Source organism: Sinocyclocheilus grahami, unplaced genomic scaffold (genome assembly GCF_001515645.1).
Source record: "Sinocyclocheilus grahami isolate Dianchi unplaced genomic scaffold, SAMN03320097.WGS_v1.1 scaffold85.1, whole genome shotgun sequence".
Lineage (NCBI taxonomy): Eukaryota > Metazoa > Chordata > Actinopteri > Cypriniformes > Cyprinidae > Sinocyclocheilus > Sinocyclocheilus grahami.
In genome coordinates this window covers 1,996,687-2,006,882 of record NW_015505264.1, presented here as the reverse complement: position 1 = coordinate 2,006,882, position 10,196 = coordinate 1,996,687, and positions in this window count along the sequence as shown.

Here is a 10,196-nt window from a genome sequence, read left to right as displayed (position 1 = left end):
ATTACATGCAAATGAGTCATGTGAATTACCTGGAATAAGTCAAGAACAAGGAAAAGGTGTTTTGTTCAGACCTGTAGAATCCTTCTTAGAGAAGTCGTAGTCATAATAAAGGATATTTACCCCCCAGGTATGGATATAATTTACCTTTAACCTACTTCTGATATTTACAAAAAACCTTTAGAAAAACGCCAAAAGCTCAAATTGCCTTCTTTTGTCTCAATAGACATGCCTGCCATCCGCAGGGTAAACAAAGGAATTATTTCTTTAAAATAAAAATATCACTTCTGGCTGCAGGCAAGACTGCTTGAGACGTTTAATGCAGTTCATGTACAATGAGAAAACGTGTTATTTGTTGTGAGAGACGCTGGAAAATAGGAGTCAAACAAGAATTTTGTTGACATGTAATTCAAATATATAACCAGAAGGTGTCAGTATAAGACGGAAATATAGCGTTACTGTGAGCAGTCCAAATAAAACTGCTGTAAGCAATTCTCTTCAATTCCAAGCATAAAACGTCAAGCTAAATAGACCTTTTTCACATTTCCAGGTTTCTCAGCAGCTGAAGTCGCCATAGTTGAGTTAACTTCGAGAGCAGTAAATGGGTGAGTACCACAAATATGTATGGGGGCGTGTCTATATATTATGAAAGCGAATGTTCAGGAAACCTGTTTGGAAGCAATCATTAGTTTTTAAAAAAAAATCTTAATTCTTATTTTTTTTTTGCTACTAGTAGAGGAAAGATCACTTAAGGCACATTTAACTCGATGTGTTTTTCTATTTTTAGAGAGAAAAGAGAGAGTATATATGGCTCAATGTGCACACACACACACACACACACACACACAGTATATGGGAAATATAATGAAAATATATGGTGCTATACCCTCATCAGCCCACAGGGGCCACTATTGAGCTGCAGCACGCGGATGAACTGTGCAGTAGTTTATGTATGTACAGCATCACCTGTGGGGTTTGGAAATCTGTGTTAGGGAATGACGGGAACTCTCCCCGCTCGAATGGACCGGCAAGGCAGCAGCTACTTCTGCAGAATCCCTGACAGTCACTGCAACTGTCTCTCCACTTCTAATTGAATACAGAGTTTCTGTCCTATGCGTGTTTAGTTTGGCAGCCCAGGCCAGCCACCCTCAAAGCTGTGTCATTTTTCATCCTTCATTCTGCACTGACAAGCATGTAATGTGGTCTGAAATCCATGAAGAAGGTGGAGGGTGGGAGAGGAGGGGGATATACATGCGCTCAGCGAAAGAAACGCTTGTCCACACATGCGTGTTTAATGTAATGCCCTACATTACCAAGCTCCTGCACATTTAAACATGTTTAACATTTACCCACATTATATGGACCAGTAATACAGTGATTCCAAAGACACATTGCATGCTTGGCTACCTGCTCAGTACTTCTAAAATAAAACGGATGCATACTGTTGAACCCCTAAGATTTACCATGGTAACCATAGTTTCTGCCAAGGAGTCAAGGCTGGTTAGCATGGTCCAGTTAGACCCTGCTGGTAAATGGCGTAACTACACCATCTGGCTGCAAAAAGCATCTTTCTCCATTGATGGCAAGTTTGCAACTCAAAAGTAGCTTTATGTTCTTACTAAATAAACATTTTTGAATTTTGAAAATTTCCATCCATTTGAATGACATGACAAAAAAAAGTGAAGTAAACTTAAATATGTATAATAAATGTAATCAGGTAATATTTCTGTAATAGCACTAATACTGGATGTTTTAGATACAATAACTAGGTTTACATAATCAATAAATCAAATTTGTTTCAATTGCACACATTTTAATGAACTGAATATTGGCTGTTGCACATACATGCCATATTTTAGAACATATTTTAACTATGTACTTAATTTTTTATAAATCTTATTCATACTTTTGTATTAATCTAATTGTTTTCACAATGTGCAGATTTTTGCTGATTCTAAGCAACATGTTGTCTTTACCTGAAAAATCTTATGCATGAATAACAAATATGCATCACATTACGTTTATTAGTTTGTTAAAATAGTGTTCTCTCGGTTGGTTGTGCATCTTTTTCTTCCACACTTTTTCCTTCCAAAACCCATTGTTGTCGTGACCGCTTCAAGACGCCTTCTGTATGGAAAAACTAGTTGCATGCATGGCTCAGGTGTGATTTTGGCCCATTATTCCACACAACCAGTCTTCAAATCTTAACATTTCCGTGGGCCTCTTCTATGAACTCTGATCTGTAGTTCTTTCCATAGATTTTCTATTGGATTCAAGTCAGGTGATTGGCTGGGTCATTCTAGCAGCTTTACTTTCTTTCTCTGAAACCAATTGAGAGTTTCCTTGGCTGTGTTTGGGATCATTGTCTCACTGGAATGCCCACCCTTGTTTCATCTTCATCATCCTGGTAGAAGGCAGCAGATTTTTATCAAGAATGTCTCGGTACATTTTTCCATTCATCCTTCCTTCAATTATATGAATTTTGCCAGTGCCACATGATGACGTTTTTGGGGTGATGTGCAGTGCCATTTGACCTCCAAACATGGTGTGCATTATGGCTTCCAAAGAGTTTAATTTTGGTCTCATCTGACCAGACTATATTCTCCCAGTATTTCACAGGCTTGTCTAAATGTTGTGCAGCAAACTTTAAACAAGCTTTTTCTTCAGCAATGGAGTCTTGCATGGTGAGTGTGTATACAGGCCCACGGCGGTTGAGTGCATTACTTATTGTTTTCTTTGAAACAATTGTACCTGGTAATTCCAGATCTTTCTGAAGCTCTCCACAAGTAGTCCTTGGCTCTTGGACAACTCTTCTGATAATTCTTTTCACTCCTCTGTCAGAAATTCGCTCGCCATAGACTTTCTCATTGTTTTATATATATGAGTGCTTGTGCGGACAGACAACAGTAAATAGACAGACACATACACAGAGCGCTACTGAAGAGCAGAAGCTGGTTTGCGCCCGGCCGGATGTGCCTTTATGCTTTCTGGTGCTTACGTCACCCTGCTCGTGACGTCTCGCTGCTCCATTGGACGGATTTGACACGTGCTTCAGAACGCGGTCACGCAAGGGCGTTCCCAAAGCGACTCGACGCAGCTCGAGTTCCTGAAGGGGAACCTTCTGTAACCAATGCCATCAGTATGTTTTGCAACAACAATGTTGCAAAGGTCTTGAGAGAGCTCTTTGCTTTTACCCATCATGAAATGTTTCTTGTGTGACACTGTGACGGGGCTGACGAGACGTGAGACGTGAGGATCCATCTGCAGGCTTTATTAAAGAGATGTGGTAAACAGGCAAGGCAAGGAAAACACAGAGACTCGGAATGGGGTACGGGCTAAACAATACTCAGCAGAGAATGGGAGTTTGAGTGGGTGTTATATAGTGAGTGAGGTGATAAGAAACAGCTGTGTGCAATGAGTGCAATCAGTGCAGTGTGCAAACCGTGCAATGAATGATGGGATATGTAGTCCGGGGTGCTATGCAACAGTTTGTGTTGTGCGAGAGTCAATGTAATGGAAAGGGTGACCTCTGGTGGTGAATAAACGGAAGTCCATGGACCGAATTTGTGACAGACACGTTGGTAATAAGACACCTTTTTATAGGCCATCAGTTGAGACTGAACCAGCTAATATTAATTTCCACTGACAAGGGGCAGGATTGCTTTCTAATTACTGATAGATTTCAGCTGGTGTCTTGGCTTTCCATGCCTTTTTGCACCTCCCTTTCTTCATGTGTTCAATTATTTTTCCCGGAGTCATCCCACTTTATTATACAGAACTTAATTTCTGAACTTATTTGTTTTGTTTTCTTTGTATGTATGGATTACTTGGGTTGTTAACGACATCTGGTGAAAATTTCATGTCAACAGCACCTTTAGAAATATATTTACTGAGAAAAATGGTGACGTGTTCAATACTTATTTTACCCGCTGTATATTCATATATGTTTTGGGTGATCAATTGATTGTAACTGACAGGAAAACTGTTGCTAATCATGCCCTGCAACACATGATATGCATCACAACAAGCCAGATCGCTTTAGCTTGTGTCCAGCAATGCTTCCCACATTCATATACACCCTGCAGCTGGGAGCGAGAGCGAGAGAAACCAAAGAAGCTTCACCCTGCTGAAATATCCATGAGCATGCCAAAGCATGAATTACACTCAAGAGCTGTTATCCACTGCACTCTCTGTGTGTGTCAGTGTGTCTGAGCACCCTCGACATGTTCTAAAATATCATCCAAATGCTTCCTCACTTATCTGTATGATGAGAGAGACTACATTATCTGTGCTTTCTCTTTCATTCCCTACTTAGTATGCAGGTGCATGCTTGGGTTTGGTATGCTCTCTGCGCTCTCATTGATGTTTTGCAGCAGAGAGAGCCGGGGCGATTCCCCCTCCCCTGTGTAGTTCTGCTTCTGTCAGTGGTGCTGCTTCTTATGAATGAGATTCAGAGTTGAATGGATGGCAAAGGGGCTCCACAGTCTTCCCCCTAAAGAATCCAATTGCATTCAGGTCACAGACGACTCAAGAAGGAGAAGGAAGCCTGGGCTTGCATTGCGCACGGACAGCACAGCCAATGGGAGGCTTTCATTCGCAGGGAGGATGCAGTGAGTTTGTGAGATGTATCCAAAATCCCTGATTTCTGGGCGATAGAGCCCAGGTGAGAGACAGGGTTGTGCTGAGAGAGGAAGCGAGCTGTGTCAATAGAATGTTAACATTTAGCCAGTGCTGTCAATTTCTAGCATCCTATATATATATATATTACAGAGTGTATATAATAGGATATTTCTGTATATACTCTTTAAGGGCCATAGAAGTGAAAGAATACCCCTCAAGACCATTATGGTGTCACCCTGCTAACTGAAAAGCACAGGTTAGTGGGACAGAGGTCTGTGGAATTGAGAAAATCATGATGTCATCGGGGCATGAGCTCATCTTTAGATACAAAATAAATGACCATGGTCTGTCTGTTCTGAATATTTATATGATAGATAGATAGAAACGAGTTTATATAGTATAGATTGGATTAGAAGCTTTATATAATTTTGTGTTGCATTCTATAATGTATTTATCTGCAATCACTGTGTTACTTCTATACATCAAAATCTAGAACCACAAAATTAAAAACATAGTAAGGCCAACCCAGAAATATGCACACACCTTCACACACACATGCATACATGCACAAGTAATACGATGGATTTGCATCTGCTGGATTGCAGCAGAGAACACATCTGCCCGTGGTTTTTTGTACAGTCAAAATCTTGTTTGTACAGTCTGTACGTTTCCACTCTCTTACAGCGCAGGAAATCTAATCTGTTCAGGAGCTAAACCCCGTAATAAGCTCTCAAAGCAGAATGGCAAACATCTATGCAGTTTCACTAATGAAAGCCCAGCTCACCGACCAGCTCCCCCTCCCAGACACATCACAGAATTTACTAGAATGCTTGCGGACCTTCTTACCAGAAGAAAGTCAGATGACATACAGTAGACATTTTAACGTGTCGACCAGAATTTAGCACTTATAATGAATGCAAACTGATTGAATCACCTGATGTCATGATGTTTGGTCTCCTGTATTAGTCTTTCACCTGCCCAAAGATCGTACCATCAGTTGCCAGCCAAATCACCAAGGTCACCTTGAAATACAATTGTATCAATGCTTGAAAATGCATTACTTCTAGAAAACGCAGCACTGATTTCATCTTAAGATATATCTAAAAAATCCTAATGTAATATTGATTGTATGTGCTGTGTGCAGTATGTAGCTGCAGTATTGGCTGTTTTAGGATTATAAAACATGTCAAAAGAAACTGCCTCTATAATACAAGGTTAGGATCAGGTCATCACGGACACTGTATGCTGATGAGAACGCACTGTATGATCTTAGCTGGTAAGAGGTTGTGGTCAGTCAGGTTGTGTGAGTGTATGTGTGTGTGTGAGATTCACAGGAGATCTGACGTTTCCGCACTCCTGATTCTTCCCTCCCTCGCTGTTTCTCTCGTTCTCTCTCCTCTTCAGTGTGTGATTTAAAATCGGCTAGCAACCATCAAGAGTATAAAAGCCTTTGAAACCCAATCACTGTTCATACACACATACATATACACATATATATATATATATATATATATATATATACACACACGCAAACAGGAGACCTTGGGTTTAGCAAATGTTTTATGACTACAGAGTTTTTATCCTGGACTGCACCTCTGTTAAAGTGCTCTGCTCTATGGCCATATGTACATAAAACAATATATTAACCCTTTAAGGCCTTTTTAGTAATGTTAATTATAATGCTACAGATTTGATGTTGATGAAGGAGTACTTAAGCATTTCTGACAGGACTATTCTTTGACCTAAGACAAAAAAAGTGTAGGCTACACCTGAACGAGAGAGAAATCTGAGCAATCAAAGGTGTTCGCACATGGACACAAATACATTCTGAAAGTCAAAATCCCAGCATGAAATCAATTTTCTGACCTCCTTTCTTATCATGCCTTACTTTGGACATATGTTTGGTCCATCCTGACCTTGACTATAATCTGCCGTGTTTCCCCAGGACTGCGGGTCGACAGACCCTGATTGACAGGCGGTAGGCCTGAAAACAGATCTCGGTCCGCCTCATGTCCGCGCTGATTAAAATATCCCCCAGGATCGGTGATGTAACGCCACAGGCTGGACTCCTTCCCCCTCTTACTGTAATAGATCTCTGGCCGCTTTTCCCAAGAGCATTCCTCCGAAAATTGAAGGTCTTAATCTGCCCTGTAATGCAGTCTTTCTGGACAGGCCGAACAGAGTGGATCAGCTATATGAGGGACAGAGTTGTTCTGTTGGCATCACTGCAGGTTAGAACTAGGAGTTCTGCTAGTAAGTTTGTCTGTACTTTTGCCTCTGAGATATAACCTCAAATATAATGGCGGTACATGCTGTACACTGGTTAAATACACTAGTGAGAGCACTAGACGAGGAACTATGTGTGCATCAGTACTCTGATTTTGTTGTGTGTCAGTATATGGGCCCCAAGATTCTCCCTCTATGGAACTAATGGGCCAGGAAGAGACAGACTGTTCTAAGTAAACCCTTTAATCTAATTTTCTTCCTACTGAATTCTCAATGATTGGACATACATGTACACACACACACAAATGCAGTACATTCGGATGAAAAAAATACATTTAGAATAATGTCTATCATTAATGTGAATCATTAAATCTGAAAATAGTTATTTATTTTGGAACATACATGGACAAAATGGTGCAGAAATCATTTTCATTCAGAAATTGCTAGTAAATTTCACAAACAGTAAGCAAGTAACACATTGAATTAATGTGAAATTAGAGAAAAACTGAAATTTGATTTTAAATGTATTAAAATATGTTCCAATATTTTTTAAACTTTAAACAATATTTTCTTTGCAATGTAAGAACAACAAAATACAGTGATGTTTATATTTAAAAGAAGAAAAAAAAAGCCAATGGGATAATAAAAATAAAAATACATTTCTGGAAGAAAAAAAACTTAATATCTTAATTTTATCCACAATTTTACTTCTCAGGTATTTTACTGGGAAACAAGATAAAAATACTTATTAAAAAATAAGTGCATCTTTATGAGCATATTTGAAAAAATATACCTTAAATTACACAATCTCTGTCTCTTTCTGTCTGTGTAGATTATATAATGTATACAGAAACTAATAATGTGGCCTGAACTAAACCAACAGATGATGCAAACATTGAATATCTCTCTTGCAATATATTTAGCAGATGTTGATTTCCCTAAAATCAAAGGGCTGTGATAAAGCAGAGAGACTGAAGTGAACTTCTCTTTTTTTTTTCTCTCTCTCTCTCTCTCTCTCTCTCTTTTTAAGAAGGAAGAAGTGCTCAATATCACTAATGGGATTAAAGGAGTGAATGTGGGACTAATAGACTGGATAACACACACACACACACACACACACACACATACACATGCTCTTAAAACTCACACAATTAAAGTTTGCCCATGTGTGTTAAGTGAATGTTGCCATGCATAAATAATGGTTGCATTTGCTTGTGACAGATCAATTTGGAGGCCTCATCATCACTAATTAGTGGAGCCCCTCGGGGAGAGTGTAATTGGTGGCAGTTAGGCTGCTCTCTGCAACACCATCCAAGCCCAGTTTCACACACAGACCCATCTCAGCCTCTATCTGTGTGTTTCCAGTATAAAGTACCTCAGAGACCGTGAGATATCAAGATTTAAAGAATGAATCTTGTATATTCTGAGTAGTGCACTCTTTCTAGGGTTGCAAAGGGGTGGAAAATTTCCGGGAACTTTCCAAAAATCCCTGGAATATTTAAAAAAAACCCTGGAAAGTTTCCAAAATATCTGGAATATTTCCGAAATTTACTGGAAATTTTCCACCTTTTTGCAACCCTAACTTTTTCCTCCTCTGTCTTCCTCTTATCTTTTCTCAGACAGGAAAGAAGGATGGCTGTGCCAGTAATTTGTATCATTAGGGTACATTTGCAAATCTAAAACTACTGCCTGCAAAAAGAGTTGCAGAGACTGTTGCTATGGGAACAGTTTCGTGTGGCTCAACCTCTCCAAACTTTGAGAGCTGATTTGGACTGTTGTGTGTGTGTGTGTGTGTGTGTGTGTGTGTGTGTGTGGGTATGTGAATATGTGGAAGATAAAGTTAAGCGTATGTGTGTGTGAACGAGACCGAGACAGATGTGCAAGCATGATTTACAATTACGTTTACACCAGAACAACAGGGCATTTCATCAGCATTTCACTTTTATTATAAAAATAATTCAAATACACTGTCTTCAATCGAAATGCTGGCCTAAATTTATACTTAAGCCTATGCAAGAATTTGCCAGTGGGGTATGAAAACATTCTTACATTTATTTATTTATTTTCTATCAGTTAATTAGTGTTTTGTTTATTTATATATATATATATATATATATGTATATATGTATACATACTGTACACATTTGATATTTTTTTGTTTTGCTTTTTTCAGTAAAAGTGTCTAATCAATTAAAGAGATGACAATTCAATTATTCTCTAGACACAAAACTAAAACTTTTTTCTTCTCAATTAAATTAATATTGTTTTAAGAAGATTTAGAGAAAAATACAAATAATTGAAATATTTCAATCTGAAAATATACCTTACAGGAATTACAGGAGTCTGTTTTTATGGGGGAAAATGTGCGAAACAATTTTCACTCCGAAATATTTAGCAAATTGCACAAACAATTACAAAGAAAACATCAAGTAAAACATTGAATTAAACATGACATTTTGAAGAAGCTGAAATAGTTTTGCATTTATAGATAAAACAATTATTTATTTTAGCTTCAAATAATAATTTCTTTGCGATTGTAAGAACAACTAAATATAGTGAGGTTTATATTTAAAAGAACAATAATTTATTTGCAATGAAAGAGCAACAAAATATAGTGAGGTTAGAAGACAAAAAATGCCAATGAGATGAAAAATAAAAAAATATATTCTCTGAAGAAAAATCTTAATATCTTAATTTTATCCACAATTTTACTTCAGGTATTTTTTACTGGAAAACAAGATACAAATACAGATTTAAAAAATAATAAGTGCATCTTTTTGAGGATATTTCAGAAAACATGCCTTAGAAAATTACACAATCTCTGTTCCTTTCTATCTGTATTACTGTAGATTATACAGTAAAATGTATTCAGAAACTGATATTGTGGCCTAAAATAAACAAACACGTGATGTAAACATATGAAGACAAAAAATGCCATCATGATAAGAAAAATAAACATATAAGTGTATCTTCTCCATATGCTTAAGACTTTGGGCAACATGATAAACTTTTAGTCCGATAAGTAGAAGCAGCAAGCTGTTTCTAAGAACACACATGGCTGGGGGGAATCACGTAACAACTGCTCTGTTCGCCTCTGGATTGCAGTGACCAAGTATTTCAACTGCTGTATGAGTGATAATAGTCTGGTGGTTCCCTGGAATAAAACCTCTCATCCCTAAGATGGCATTTTTGTCTGAGGCATAATGCCAAGTCATTTACACGCTAACAAGGTTATGTAAGTCTGTAATTCTTCCGTCCCTTGGCTGTCACTCACAAACACAGATGAACCCACACACTTGTCGTCACTGTGCTTTCACCACGGGCATCAGGGTCTTTTCACTGCCTACAAGGCA